Raw genomic sequence first — 14,187 nt, forward strand, 5'->3', positions numbered from 1 at the left:
ACCCAATTTGCTCACCCCTTTATTAAATTTGAAAAATACTTTGCTTTATAAAAAAAAAGAGACTACTTAGCTGGGAATTTGAAGAGAAAACATACCATTGTCAATCTTGTTTATTTCAATTTTGCCATTTGCTATGTTGAAAAATGTGTTTTTCCTGCAGAAAGTGTTTTCAAAAATATCCTTGTCCATGTCATGTAAGATTTGTAGGTGCGTCAAGAGTGTTGTGTAAAAAACCCCAAATATGTTTATTTTCTTCTTTTCATAGAGAGCGTAGTTTCTAGTTGTCCATATTGATTTTTTTGCAAAAGTGAGTATGGTATTTATGAGAGTCCTGTTCTGATCCTTTTGTTTCAGTGTTGTACCAAAGAGAAGAGTCCATGTCCATAGTGTTTCATCTGTCAAACTGAAATTGCAGTGCTCTTGCAGTAGCATCCTTATGAAATTCCTAAATTTATCCGATTCCTTGCAGTTGATGAATAGATGCTCCTGGTCTTCCGGTTCTTTATTGCAGATTTGGCATGTCCTACTGTAGTTTTCCTTATTAATCTGGTGTAATTTGATTCCTGTGAAAATTCTCCTGTGTCTGATATTGAATTCTAGCTTGAAAGTATTGCTGTCCATGTAAGGTATGTTAAGGTTTTGCCAGATTTTTCCTATCGGTATTCCCTTGAATAATTGTGCCCAGTGTTTTTCTGCTTTTGGAGTGCGTTTAATTGAGTTAATCCCTATGGTGTACCAGTCCTTTGTTTTCACCTGTGACAGCTCTTTCCCTGTGTACTGTGTGACAAGCTCAAGCGGTGGGAGTTCGGGGTCTGCTCTCGATTTGTCCGTGATGATTAAGTTTCTCCACAGTGAGGTTATGTTTCTGTTGATTTTGTTACCTAGTCCATTTAGGTAATCCTTTCTGCACGGTGTCCCTGTTTTTTTGAGTTGGGTTGTGACTTTCCTGAGACTGAACAGACCCCTTTCCCCCACCACTTGACCGACCCTTGTTATATTATGTTGCTGAAGTGCCCTGCATTTAAGTGTCCTACCATTGTGTGTGAAAAAGGTGCTTTCGAGAAAAGGTAACTGCAGCACATGACTTTTCTGACTGCACTTAGGCCTGAGGTGGGGCAGGAATTTGCCCCATGCCTCTAGCACCTCCTGGTAGAACATCGGTAGCGAGCCATGGCTTTTCCCAGGAAGGAGGTGATAAAGAGGGAGTTTCTCCCCCTCCCCGTACTCAGCCAGGTAGCCCGCCATTGTGTCCTCCCAGGGGTACTGCCTGTTCGAATCGAGAAAATTTCTAACTAATTTGGCCCTGAGTGCATCTTTTTTTGCACTGATGTCAATTAGTCCTAATCCCCCCTCCCTTTTATTCGCAATTATCACCCGATGAGCGATCGAATTTCCCTTTCCCCTCCAAAGGAAGGAGGAGATCGCTTCATTGAGCGAATTTAGTGCCCACTGCGGTAGCTCACAGGCCCCCAAAACATGATTAATTTTTGACAGTATTAAGGCATTGATGACAATTACCTTTCCTCTCAGGCTTAAACCCCTACTTCTCCATAAATTAAGTGTATTTTCTACCTTTTTTACAAGTTCTCTCCACCCTAAGTCCCTGGCTTCCCCTTCATTTTTACCAATGTATACACCCAGTATTTTCCTGTATTCTTTAGTGCTAAAACCCCAATTATTTTTTAAACTATTTTTACCGAATTCCATAATATAATTTAAATTTTCTTCATTTTTAAACATTATATTGATATCATCCGCAAATTGTGCTATTTTAACGACTTTGTCTCTATATGTTTTTATACCTATAATATTCTTATCATTCATTATACTTAAAGCTAGTGGCTCAGCAACAATACTGTATAAAAGAGCCGAAAGCGGGCATCCTTGCCTTACCGATCTTTTTAATTTGATCTTTTCTGTTAGTTGTCCATTTATCTTTATTTGACTGTATGCGTTATCGTATAATAATTTAATCCATCTAATAAAGCCTTCACCGTATCCAAATCTTTTTAAAGTTTTATATAAGAAAAGATGTTCTACTCTGTCGAACGCTTTCTCCAAATCAATTCCGAGCAGATACCCCCCCTGTGCTGCCATTGTCCTGACGGTATCCTTTATTGTAAGGATCGTATCTATGATGTCTCTATCTGGTATGCCGTATGCCTGTGTATTACCAATAATGGTTCCTATTGTAAGTTTAAGCCTGTTTGCCAGTGTTTTGGTCAGTATCTTGTAATCTGTATTGAGTAAACTTATTGGTCTATAGTTTGTTATATCCTGTTTTGAACCTTTATTTTTGTAGATAAGTGAAATTATTCCTGCAGTGAATGTATTGGATGTTCTCTGTTCCCGTTCCATTGAGTGGTACAATGACAGCAACAGGGGAGCTATCTGCTCTTTGAAACAAATATAAAATTCTGCTGTTAAACCATCTACCCCTGGACTTTTGTTTTTATCTAAGCTATCTATTGCCGTCTTTATCTCATTAATAGTAATTTGTGCATCAGACCATTCCTTATCCTCCACTGAAATACTAGTTTGGATATTTGATAACAACTTGTCTACCTCTTCGCTATTGCTATATCCATTATCAAATAATTCTTTATAAAACTCTGTAGTTACTCTTAGTATATTTTCTTGATCGTCATATTCTTTTCCAGTTATATCGTTGATTTTTTCTATTATAGTTTTGTTTTGTTTTTGCTTTTCGAGCCCCAAAAAATATGCGGTGCATTTTTCTCCTTCTACTAAATTTTTAACTCTGCTTCTTATCATTGCACCTCTGCATTTTATTTTTTCTATGTTTCCTAGTTTTGCTTTATATAATTCATAGTTTTCTGTGTTTCTGTTAGGTTCTTTATCAAATAATGCTATTTCATGATTGATTAATTTTCTTAGTCGATTTTCTTCCAGCTCCTCTCTCCACTTTTTCTCTTTACTATAATTTATACTACTTCTTTTAATTCTTTGCTTTAGAATTTCCCACTTTTCTATAAAATTATTTTCTATTTTCATTTCTATTTTTGCATAATCAAGCAGTTTTGTGATTTTTTTAACGTAAGTTGAATCTGCCAGGAGGCTGGAGTTGAGGCACCAGGTACCTCCCCCCCTGAAACCTCCTGCAGCACCCAAGTAACACTCAATTGTTGCGTGATCACTCCATGCGTTATAATTATATTGTATTTTATTGATCTGTTTTGTTGCTTCAGGGGCCGTTAGACATAAATCTATTCTGGCTTGTTTCATTTTTCCCTGCACAACCTGTCTTCTGGAGTACTCTTTCTTGAATGGGTTGTGAATTCTCCATACATCTGTCAAATTGTGAATATTCATTAAATTATATAGCTCAGTTCTGTTGTGTCATTCTTGTATACATTATTAATTGATATATCATCCTTAGTTAATGCGATATTGAAATCTCCTATTATTATGGTTCTATGATCTATCCATCTGCTTATACTATTTAGAAACATTTTCCTTTCCTTTTCACAGTTACTGGCATATATGTTAACAATTCTGTATGTTCTATTGTTTATGCAAACATCTATAATAAGTATTCTACCTTTCTTGTCATGATATATTAACTTGCTATTGGTACTTATAGTCTTTTTTACTAAAATAGCTACGCCAAAAGATTTACTTGTGCCGTTGCTAAAAAAGACATCTCCTTCCCACATTTTGCTTGCTGCCGCCACGCTATCCCCTTCCCACCTTGTCTCCTGTAAGCAGAGAATGTCACACTTGCTTTTAAGTAAAATGGCGGTCATCCTGCCATAAGTGCGGAGTCCATTGACATTAAGGGAGTGCAGCAGAAACATGGTCAGACCAAAAAAACCTTTAAACAGCCAATTTTCCCTCAAGATTTTTTACCTCTCCCTCCTTCTTTCTTCTGTTTTTTCTTCATCGCAGCATCTTTTATTGAGGTGTGCTTTTTCCGAATATTTTTGATTGTGGCAAAGTCCATTTCCGAGTCACTGTTTGATCTACTCTGAGGAGGGAAGGTGGAGGGCACATTTAAGGCAGGTACCCTGGTGGATGTGGCTGCCGCCGGCTGCAATTCTCCTGGGGTGTCCCCTACCTCCATTGATTCCAGGAGTTGAGAAGGCTCCGGCTCCTTTTCGGACCCGTTTCCTCCTCCATCCTTTCCTCTCTGCTGTGGGCCTGAGTCAGTGCTCATAACATTCAGACTTGAACCAAGCCTTGTGCCTGGGCTCTGCACCGCTGTAGGAGGGCTCTGGGTTCTCTGAGGGGCGTAACCCTCACCGGCAGCCTGCTTGGCGGCGCCACTACCCACCTCGTCATCTTCCTCCTCATCCTCCGTTCCTCCCTCACTTAAACCTTCCATCTCACTGTACAGCTCCTCAGATCCAGATTCCACCACAATATCCTCATCACTATGATTACAATTACATTCATCAATTTTGTTCCAACACACCTCACATTTCTGTATCTTATTAGGTTTCCTGTTGCACTCCCTTGCATAATGCCCCTGGACACCACACTTATGACAGGAGAACTCAGGACAGTCCCTTAGGATGTGCCCCGGCTGGAGGCACATCCTACACACCCTAGCCTGCCTATCATGTATGACCCTGAAATATTCCGGTCCTATTGCTGTGTCAAACCGTGCTGAATAAGGCAGAGATTGGACTTTATCTGTAAATTTTACTTTGAGAAACCGCGTCCCATCAGCAATTTGCGTACCCGGCCACATCCTCCTCCTTATAGTTGATGCAGCTGAGACTCCCCACCCTTCTAGCTTTTGTAAAATTTCCTCATCTCTGATGTAAGCTGGTAAGCTTAAAAAAGAAACCATGAGTTCATCATTACACAGATCTTTGACATGCACTGTGTTGTCCCCAATTTTGAAACCATCTAGGATTCTCTCTTTCCCTTTGATGTGTGACATGGTAATTTCATATTTCTGCGACCCTGTCGCCCTACAGGCTATTAAACCTCCACACAGTGCTCTTATGCATCTCATTAATTCGAGAACTGGGACTTCATCCTGCCCAGTTACCTCGACACTGACCGTCAGTTCTCTGTCATACTTGTGGTCGCCACCCGCAGATTTCGCCGCTCCATGTCGCTGCTGCAGCTGCCTTTCCCCACCAGACGCCGCATCTCTTTCCGCCGCCAATTCTCTCTCACTCTCCGTCGCCTCTCCAGTAGCTCCTCGCTGCCCAGGTCTTCTCGGAACCACTTCTTCAGCTCTGTTCTTCAGGCCACCAGCTCTCGTTGCCTGTGGACCGGCTCCAGCGCTCCTTCCACACATCTCCTCTGAATCAGCCGCTGCTCGCCGTCTTTCCCCCGCTGTCAATGCGGAAGCCGCTCTCGCATTTCCCTCCGGCAGTTTTCCTTCCGGCTTCTTCATGTTTCGTTTCTGATTGTTTCTTTAAACAAGCAACCATTTTTCATTTTCTTCACCTGTTTGTGCGTTTATGTCAAGTCCGTTTTCCATGCTCGTAATCTGAAATCCGTTTGCAAAGTTCAAATCCATTTGGTCCGTCCGAAAGTTTTTCATTAGGAAAAAAAATCTCAAATTGACCTCCCCCGATCAGTATAAAAACTGTCGGGGGGAAAAAATGTTCACTCTAAAAACGAACCAAAAATGCAAGGAGAATAAGGAAGAACAATGAAAAAGGCTGAAAAAAACGAAAGAAATGGGAAAAGCGGAGTCCGCGACCTCCGTGTGTCGTGCTGTCAGCGTACCGTCTGATTGGCGCGTGCGTGTTCAGAGTGGTATGGCCGTAAGCCCTTGACTCTGACACACATGGGCTCTATATCCATTTCACTCACTTTCCAACCTCAGAAAAAAAGTGATGCGCAAAAGCCTCAGGGTCTTTTCACACGCCAAATTGGTGTCCTGTCAATAAAAGAAAAGAATGTTGATGTCATCGAGAGAAAAGTACTGCATCTGCCATCTTTCTACTTCAAATTAACCACTGCATGACATTCCATTCCAAAGCTGCGTAGGGCGCTTCAAGAAAAGGTGTGTGAGAGAAGCTCGCTCATGCTGGTCCCCAAAGACTCAAAGCTGCCCTTTCCTCACAAAGAAACAAAAAAGCTTACAGCACCTGGTATTCCCAGGCGGTCTCCCATCCAAGTACTAACCAGGCCCGACCCTATTAAGCTTCCGAGATCAGACGAGATCGGGCGTGTTCAGAGTGGTATGGCCGTAAGCCCTTGACTCTTACACACATGGGCTCTATATCCATTTCACTCACTTTACAACCTTAGAAAAAAAGTGACGTGAAACAGCCTCACGGTCTTTTCACACGCCAAAAAGGTGTCCTGTCAATAAAAGAAAAGAATGTTGATGTCATCTAGAGAAAAGTACTGCATCTGCCATCTGTCTACTTCAAATTACACGCTGCATGACATTCCATTTCAAAGCTGAAGAAAGGCGCTTCAAGAAAAGGTGTGTGAAGGAAGCTCGCTCATGCTGGTCCCCAAAGACTCAAAGCTGCCCTTTCCTCACAAAGAAACAAAAAAGCTTACAGCACCTGGTATTCCCAAGCGGTCTCCCATCCAAGTACTAACCGGGCCCGACCCTGCTTAGCTTCCAAGATCAGACAAGATCGGGCGTGTTAAGAGTGGTATGGACGTAAGCCCTTGACTCTTACACACATGGGCTCTATATCCATTTCACTCACTTTACAACCTCAGAAAAAAAGTGAAGCGTAAAAGCCTCAGGGTCTTTTCACACGCCAAATAGGTGTCCTGTCAATAAAAGAAAAGAATGTTGATGTCATCGAGAGAAAAGTACTGCATCTGCCATCTGTCTACTTCAAATTAACCACTGCATGACATTCCATTCCAAAGCTGCAGAGGGCGCTTCAAGAAAAGGTGTGTGAGGGAAGCTCGCTCATGCTGGTCCCCAAACACTCAAAGCTGCCCTTTCCTCACAAAGAAACAAAAAAGCTTACAGCACCAGGTATTCCCAGGCTGTCTCCCATCCAAGTACTAACCAGGACAGACCCTGCTCAGCTTCCGAGATCAGACGAGTTCAGAATGGTATGGCCGTAAGCCCTTGACTCTGACACACATGGGCTCTATATCCATTTCACACACTTTCCAACCTTGGAAAAAAAGTGATGCGCAACAGCCTCAGGGTCTTTTCACACGCCAAATACGTGTCCTGTCAATAAAAGAAAAGAATGTTGATGTCATCTAGAGAAAAGTACTGCATCTGCCATCTGTCTACTTCAAATTAACCACTGCATGACATTCCATTCCAAAGCTGCGGAGGGCGCTTCAAGAAAAGGTGTGTGAGGGAAGCTCGCTCATGCTTGTCCCCAAAGACTCAAAGCGGCCCTTTCCTCACAATGAAACAAAAAAGCTTACAGCACCTGGTATTCCCAGGCGGTCTCCCATCCAAGTACTAACCAGGCTCGACCCTGCTAAGTTTCCGAGATCAGACGAGATCGGGCGTGTTCAGAGTGGTATGGCCGTAAGCCCTTGACTCTCACACACATGGGCTCTATATCCATTTCACTCACTTTACAACCTCAGAAAAAAAGTGATGCGCAACAGCCTCAGGGTCTTTTCACACGCCAAATCGGTGTCCTGTCAATAAAAGAAAAGAATGTTGATGTCATCGAGAGAAAAGTACTGCATCTGCAATCTGTCTACTTCAAATTACGCGCTGCATGACATTCAATTTCAAAGCTGCAGAAAGGCGCTTTAAGAAAAGGTGTGTGAGGGAAGCTCGCTCATGCTGGTCCCCAAAGACTCAAAGCGGCCCTTTCCTCACAATGAAACAAAAAAGCTTACAGCACCTGGTATTCCCAGGCGGTCTTCCATCCAAGTACTAACCAGGCCCGACCCTGCTAAGCTTCCGAGATCAGACGAGATCGGGCGTGTTCAGAGTGGTATGGCCGTAAGCCCTTGACTCTCACACACATGGGCTCTATATCCATTTCACTCACTTTACAACCTCAAAAAAAATGTGATGTGCAAAAGCCTCACGGTCTTTTTACACACCAAATAGTTGTCCTGTCAATACAAAGAAAAGAATGTTGATGTCATCTGGAGAAAAGTACTGCATCTGATATCTGTCTACTTCAAATTTCACACTGCATGACATTCCATTCGAAAGCTGTGGAGGGCGCTTCAAGAAAAGGTGTGTGAGGGAAGCTCGCTCATGCTGGTCCCCAAACACTCAAAGCTGCCCTTTCCTCACAATGTAACAAAAAAGCTTACAGCACCTGGTATTCTCAGGCGGTCTCCCATCCAAGTCCTAACCAGGCCCGACGCTGCTTAACTTCCGAGATCAGACGAGATCGGGCGTGTTCAGAGTGGGATGGCCGTAAGCCCTTGACTCTCACACACATGGGGTCTATATCCATTTCACACACTTTACAACCTCAGAAAAAAAGTGATGCGCAACAGACTCAGGGTCTTTTCACACGCCAAATCGGTGTCCTGTCAATAAAAGAAAAGAATGTTGATGTCATCGAGAGAAAAGTACTGCATCTGCCATCTGTCTTCTTCAAATTAACCACTACATGAAATTCCATTCCAAAGCTGCAGAGGGCGCTTCAAGAAAAGGTGTGTGAGGGAAGCTCGCTCATGCTGGTCCCCAAAGACTCAAAGCGGCCCTTTCCTCACAATGAAAAAAAAAAGCTTACAGCACCTGGTATTCCCAGGCGGTCTTCCATCCAAGTACTAACCAGGCCCGACCCTGCTAAGCTTACGAGATCAGACGAGATCGGGCGTGTTCAGAGTGGTATGGCTGTAAGCCCTTGACTCTCACACACATGGGCTCTATATCCATTTCACTCACTTTACAACTTCAAAAAAAATGTGATGTGCAATAGCCTCACGGTTTTTTTACACACCAAATAGGTGTCCTGTCAATACAAAGAAAAGAATGTTGATGTCATCGAGAGAAAAGTACTGCATCCTCCATCTGTCTACTTCAAACTACACGCTGCATGATATTCCATTTCAAAGCTGCAGAAAGGCGCTTCAAGAAAAGGTGTGTGAGGGAAGCTCGCTCATGCTGGTCCCCAAAGACTAAAAGCTGCCCTTTCCTCACAAAGAAAAAAAAAAGCTTACAGCACCTGGTATTCCCAGGCGGTCTTCCATCCAAGTACTAACCAGGCCCGACCCTGCTTAGCTTCCAAGATCAGACGAGATCGGGCGTGTTCAGAGTGGGATGGCCGTAAGCCCTTGACTCTGACACACATGGGCTCTATATCCATTTCACTCACTTTACAATCTCAGAAAAAAAGTGACGTGCAAAAGCCTCACGGTCTTTTCAAACGCCAAATAGGTGTCCTGTCAATACAAAGAAAAGAATGTTGATGTCATCTAGAGAAAAGTACTGCATCTGCCATCTGTCTACTTCAAATTACACGCTGCATGACATTCAATTTCAAAGCTGCAGAAAGGCGCTTCAAGAAAAGGCGTGTGAGGGAAGCTCGCTCATGCTGGTCCCCAAAGACTCAAAGCGGCCCTTTCCTCACAATGAAACAAAAAAGCTTACAGCACCTGGTATTCCCAGGCGGTCTCCCATCCAAGTACTAACCAGGCCCGACCCTGCTAAGCTTCCGAGATCAGACGAGATCGGGCGTGTTCAGAGTGGTATGGCCGTAAGCCCTTGACTCTCACACACATGGGCTCTATATCCATTTCACTCACTTTACAACCTCAAAAAAAATGTGATGTGCAACAGCCTCACGGTCTTTTTACACACCAAATAGTTGTCCTGTCAATACAAAGAAAAGAATGTTGATGTCATCTCGAGAAAAGTACTGCATCTGCAATCTGTCTACTTCAAATTACACACTGCATGACATTCCATATGAAAGCTGTGGAGGGCGCTTCAAGAAAAGGTGTGTGAGGGAAGCTCGCTCATGCTGGTCCCCAAACACTCAAAGCTGCCCTTTCCTCACAATGAAACAAAAAAGCTTACAGCACCTGGTATTCCGAGGAGGTCTCCCATCCAAGTACTAACCAGGCCCGACCCTGCTTAGCTTCCGAGATCAGACGAGATCGGGCATGTTCAGAGTGGTATGGCCGTAAGCCCTTGACTCTGACACACATGGGCTCTATATCCATTTCACACACTTTACAACCTCAGAAAAAAAGTGATGCGCAAAAGCCTCAGGGTCTTTTCACACGCCAAATAGGTGTCCTGTCAATAAAAGAAAAGAATGTTGATGTCATCTAGAGAAAAGTACTGCATCTGTCATCTGTCTACTTCAAATTAACCAATGCATGAAATTCCATTCCAAAGCTGCGGAGGGCGCTTCAAGAAAAGGTGTGTGAGGGAAGCTCGCTCATGCTGGTCCCCAAAGACTCAAAGCGGCCCTTTCCTCACAAAGAAACAAAAAAGCTTACAGCACCTGGTATTCCCAGGCGGTCTTCCATCCAAGTACTAACCAGGCCCGACCCTGCTAAGCTTCCGAGATCAGACGAGATCGGGCGTGTTCAGTGTGGTATGGCCGTAAGCCCTTGACTCTCACACACATGGGCTCTATATCCATTTCACTCACTTTACAACCTCAAAAAAAATGTGATGTGCAACAGCCTCACGGTCTTTTTACACACCAAATAGTTGTCCTGTCAATACAAAGAAAAGAATGTTGATGTCATCTTGAGAAAAGTACTGCATCTGCAATCTGTCTACTTCAAATTACACACTGCATGACATTCCATTCGAAAGCTGTGGAGGGCGCTTCAAGAAAAGGTGTGTGAGGGAAGCTCGCTCATGCTGGTCCCCAAACACTCAAAGCTGCCCTTTCCTAACAATGAAAAAAAAAAAGCTTACAGCACCTGGTATTCCCAGGCGGTCTTCCATCCAAGTACTAACCAGGCCCGACCCTGCTTAGCTTCCAAGATCAGACGAGATCGGGCGTGTTCAGAGTGGGATGGCCGTAAGCCCTTGACTCTTACACACATGGGCTCTATATCCATTTCACTCACTTTACAACCTCAGAAAAAAAGTGACGTGCAAAAGCCTCACGGTCTTTTCAAACGCCAAATAGGTGTCCTGTCAATACAAAGAAAAGAATGTTGATGTCATCTAGAGAAAAGTACTGCATCTGCCATCTGTCTACTTCAAATTACACGCTGCATGAGATTCCATTTCAAAGCTGCAGAAAGGCGCTTCAAGAAAAGGTGTGTGAGGGAAGCTCGCTCATGCTGGTCCCCAAAGACTCAAAGCTGCCCTTTCCTCACAAAGAAACAAAAAAGCTTACAGCACCTGGTATTACCAGGCGGTCTTCCATCCAAGAACTAACCAGGCCCGACCCTGCTTAGCATCCGAGATCAGACGAGATCGGGCGTGTTCAGAGTGGTATGGCCGTAAGCCCTTGACTCTCACACACATGGGCTCTATATCCATTTCACACACTTTACAACCTCAGAAAAAAAGTGATGCGCAAATGCCTCAGGGTCTTTTCACACGCCAAATCGGTGTCCTGTCAATAAAAGAAAAGAATGTTGATGTCATCGAGAGAAAAGTACTGCATCTGCCATCTGACTTCTTCAAATTAACCACTGCATGACATTCCATTCCAAAGCTGCGGAGGGCGCTTCAAGAAAAGGTGTGTGAGGGAAGCTCGCTCATGCTGGTCCCCAAAGACTCAAAGCTGCCCTTTCCTCACAAAGAAACAAAAAAGCTTACAGCACCTGGTATTACCAGGCGGTCTTCCATCCAAGAACTAACCAGGCCCGACCCTGCTTAGCATCCGAGATCAGACGAGATCGGGCGTGTTCAGAGTGGTATGGCCGTAAGCCCTTGACTCTCACACACATGGGCTCTATATCCATTTCACACACTTTACAACCTCAGAAAAAAAGTGATGCGCAACAGCCTCAGGGTCTTTTCACACGCCAAATCGGTGTCCTGTCAATAAAAGAAAAGAATGTTGATGTCATCGAGAGAAAAGTACTGCATCTGCCATCTGACTTCTTCAAATTAACCACTGCATGACATTCCATTCCAAAGCTGCGGAGGGCGCTTCAAGAAAAGGTGTGTGAGGGAAGCTCGCTCATGCTGGTCCCCAAAGACTCAAAGCGGCCCTTTCCTCACAATGAAACAAAAAGGCTTACAGCACCTGGTATTCCCAGGCGGTCTTCCATCCAAGTACTAACCAGGCCCGACACTGCTAAGCTTCCGAGATCAGACGAGATCGGGCGTGTTCAGAGTGGTATGGCCATAAGCCCTTGACTTTGACACATATGGGCTCTATATCCATTTCACACACTTTACAACCTCAGAAAAAAAGTGATGCGCAAAAGCCTCAGGGTCTTTTTACACACCAAATAGTTGTCCTGTCAATACAAAGAAAAGAATGTTGATGTCATCTAGAGAAAAGTACTGCATCTGCCATCTGTCTACTTCAAATTACACGCTGCATGACATTCCATTCGAAAGCTGTGGAGGGCGCTTCAAGAAAAGGTGTGTGAGGGAAGCTCGCTCATGCTGGTCCCCAAACACTCAAAGCTGCCCTTTCCTCACAATGAAACAAAAAAGCTGACAGCACCTGGTATTCCCAGGCGGTCTCCCATCCAAGTACTAACCAGGACCGACCCTGCTTAGCTTCCGAGATCAGACGAGATCGGGCGTGTTCAGAGTGGTATGGCCGTAAGCCCTTGACTCTCACACACATGGGCTCTATATCCATTTCACACACTTTACAACCTCAGAAAAAAGTGATGCGCAAAAGCCTCAGGGTCTTTTCACACGCCAAATAGGTGTCCTGTCAATACAAAGAAAAGAATGTTGATGTCATCTAGAGAAAAGTACTGCATCTGCCATCTGTCTACTTCAAATTACACGCTGCATGAGATTCCATTTCAAAGCTCCAGAAAGACGCTTAAAGAAAAGGTGTGTGAGGGAAGCTCGCTCATGCTGGTCCCCAAAGACTCAAAGCTGCCCTTTCCTCACAAAGAAACAAAAAAGCTTACAGCACCTGGTATTCCCAGGCGGTCTTCCATCCAAGAACTAACCAGGCCCGACCCTGCTTAGCATCCGAGATCAGACGAGATCTGGCGTGTTCAGAGTGGTATGGCCGTAAGCCCTTGACTCTGACACACATGGGCTCTATATTCATTTCACACACTTTAAAACCTCAGAAAAAAAGTGATGCGCAACAGACTCAGGGTCTTTTCACACGCCAAATCGGTGTCCTGTCAATAAAAGAAAAGAATGTTGATGTCATCGAGAGAAAAGTACTGCATCTGCCATCTGTCTTCTTCAAATTAACCACTGCATGAAATTCCATTCCAAAGCTGCAGAGGGCGCTTCAAGAAAAGGTGTGTGAGGGAAGCTCGCTCATGCTGGTCCCCAAAGACTCAAAGCGGCCCTTTCCTCACAATGAAACAAAAAAGCTTACAGCACCTGGTATTCCCAGGCGGTCTTCCATCCAAGTACTAACCAGGCCCGACCCTGCTAAGCTTCCGAGATCAGACGAGATCGGGCGTGTTCAGAGTGGTATGGCCGTAAGCCCTTGACTCTCACACACATGGGCTCTATATCCATTTCACTCACTTTACAACCTCAAAAAAAATGTGATGTGCAAAAGCCTCACGGTCTTTTTACACACCAAATAGTTGTCCTGTCAATACAAAGAAAAGAATGTTGATGTCATCTCGAGAAAAGTACTGCATCTGCAATCTGTCTACTTCAAATTACACACTGCATGACATTCCATTCGAAAGCTGTGGAGGGCGCTTAAAGAAAAGGTGTGTGAGGGAAGCTCGCTCATGCTGGTCCCCAAAGACTCAAAGCTGCCCTTTCCTCACAATGTAACAAAAAAGCTTACAGCACCTGGTATTCTCAGGCGGTCTCCCATCCAAGTCCTAACCAGGCCCGACCCTGCTTAGCTTCCGCAATCAGACGAGATCGGGCGTGTTAAGAGTGGTATGGCCGTAAGCCCTTGACTCTCACACACATGGGCTCTATATCCATTTCACACACTTTACAACCTCAGAAAAAAAGTGATGCGCAAAAGCCTCAGGGTCTTTTCACACGCCAAATAGGTGTCCTGTCAATAAAAGAAAAGAATGTTGATGTCATCTAGAGAAAAGTACTGCATCTGCCATCTGTCTACTTCAAATTACACGCTGCATGAGATTCCATTTCAAAGCTGCAGAAAGGCGCTTTAAGAAAAGGTGTGTGAGGGAAGCTCGCTCATGCTGGTCCACAAAGACTAAAAGCTGCCCTTTCCT

General features: G+C 44.2%; 12 non-coding genes and 6 pseudogenes across 12 annotated transcripts; all 18 read right to left on the minus strand.

The window, feature by feature from the left end:
• Window positions 1-6,065: 6,065 nt before the first annotated feature.
• LOC147264473 (5S ribosomal RNA) lies at window positions 6,066-6,184 on the minus strand. The gene has a single exon (XR_015114488.1). It is a non-coding gene; the product is annotated as a 5S ribosomal RNA (ribosomal RNA).
• Window positions 6,185-6,494: 310 nt separating this feature from the next.
• LOC147264474 (5S ribosomal RNA) lies at window positions 6,495-6,613 on the minus strand (annotated as a pseudogene).
• Window positions 6,614-7,340: 727 nt separating this feature from the next.
• On the minus strand, window positions 7,341-7,459 carry LOC147264475 (5S ribosomal RNA; annotated as a pseudogene).
• Window positions 7,460-7,769: 310 nt separating this feature from the next.
• On the minus strand, window positions 7,770-7,888 carry LOC147264476 (5S ribosomal RNA). Its single transcript, XR_015113873.1, has one exon. It is a non-coding gene; the product is annotated as a 5S ribosomal RNA (ribosomal RNA).
• A 310-nt stretch (window positions 7,889-8,198) lies between these two features.
• Window positions 8,199-8,317, minus strand: LOC147264477 (5S ribosomal RNA). Its single transcript, XR_015114810.1, has one exon. It is a non-coding gene; the product is annotated as a 5S ribosomal RNA (ribosomal RNA).
• A 309-nt stretch (window positions 8,318-8,626) lies between these two features.
• On the minus strand, window positions 8,627-8,745 carry LOC147264478 (5S ribosomal RNA). Its single transcript, XR_015115390.1, has one exon. It is a non-coding gene; the product is annotated as a 5S ribosomal RNA (ribosomal RNA).
• A 311-nt stretch (window positions 8,746-9,056) lies between these two features.
• Window positions 9,057-9,175, minus strand: LOC147264479 (5S ribosomal RNA). The gene has a single exon (XR_015114531.1). It is a non-coding gene; the product is annotated as a 5S ribosomal RNA (ribosomal RNA).
• Window positions 9,176-9,486: 311 nt separating this feature from the next.
• LOC147264480 (5S ribosomal RNA) lies at window positions 9,487-9,605 on the minus strand. The gene has a single exon (XR_015113098.1). It is a non-coding gene; the product is annotated as a 5S ribosomal RNA (ribosomal RNA).
• Window positions 9,606-9,915: 310 nt separating this feature from the next.
• LOC147264481 (5S ribosomal RNA) lies at window positions 9,916-10,034 on the minus strand. Its single transcript, XR_015113348.1, has one exon. It is a non-coding gene; the product is annotated as a 5S ribosomal RNA (ribosomal RNA).
• Window positions 10,035-10,343: 309 nt separating this feature from the next.
• LOC147264482 (5S ribosomal RNA) lies at window positions 10,344-10,462 on the minus strand. The gene has a single exon (XR_015114539.1). It is a non-coding gene; the product is annotated as a 5S ribosomal RNA (ribosomal RNA).
• A 311-nt stretch (window positions 10,463-10,773) lies between these two features.
• On the minus strand, window positions 10,774-10,892 carry LOC147264483 (5S ribosomal RNA). Its single transcript, XR_015114532.1, has one exon. It is a non-coding gene; the product is annotated as a 5S ribosomal RNA (ribosomal RNA).
• A 311-nt stretch (window positions 10,893-11,203) lies between these two features.
• On the minus strand, window positions 11,204-11,322 carry LOC147264484 (5S ribosomal RNA; annotated as a pseudogene).
• Window positions 11,323-11,631: 309 nt separating this feature from the next.
• LOC147264485 (5S ribosomal RNA) lies at window positions 11,632-11,750 on the minus strand (annotated as a pseudogene).
• Window positions 11,751-12,059: 309 nt separating this feature from the next.
• LOC147264486 (5S ribosomal RNA) lies at window positions 12,060-12,178 on the minus strand. The gene has a single exon (XR_015114567.1). It is a non-coding gene; the product is annotated as a 5S ribosomal RNA (ribosomal RNA).
• Window positions 12,179-12,488: 310 nt separating this feature from the next.
• On the minus strand, window positions 12,489-12,607 carry LOC147264487 (5S ribosomal RNA). Its single transcript, XR_015113581.1, has one exon. It is a non-coding gene; the product is annotated as a 5S ribosomal RNA (ribosomal RNA).
• Window positions 12,608-12,917: 310 nt separating this feature from the next.
• On the minus strand, window positions 12,918-13,036 carry LOC147264488 (5S ribosomal RNA; annotated as a pseudogene).
• Window positions 13,037-13,345: 309 nt separating this feature from the next.
• On the minus strand, window positions 13,346-13,464 carry LOC147264489 (5S ribosomal RNA). Its single transcript, XR_015113874.1, has one exon. It is a non-coding gene; the product is annotated as a 5S ribosomal RNA (ribosomal RNA).
• A 310-nt stretch (window positions 13,465-13,774) lies between these two features.
• Window positions 13,775-13,893, minus strand: LOC147264490 (5S ribosomal RNA; annotated as a pseudogene).
• Window positions 13,894-14,187: the final 294 nt, after the last annotated feature.

The sequence above is a fragment of the Aulostomus chinensis genome, chromosome 4 (assembly GCF_037954235.1).
Source record: "Aulostomus chinensis isolate RoL2024-O1b breed Wild chromosome 4, RoL_Achi_v1.0, whole genome shotgun sequence".
Lineage (NCBI taxonomy): Eukaryota > Metazoa > Chordata > Actinopteri > Syngnathiformes > Aulostomidae > Aulostomus > Aulostomus chinensis.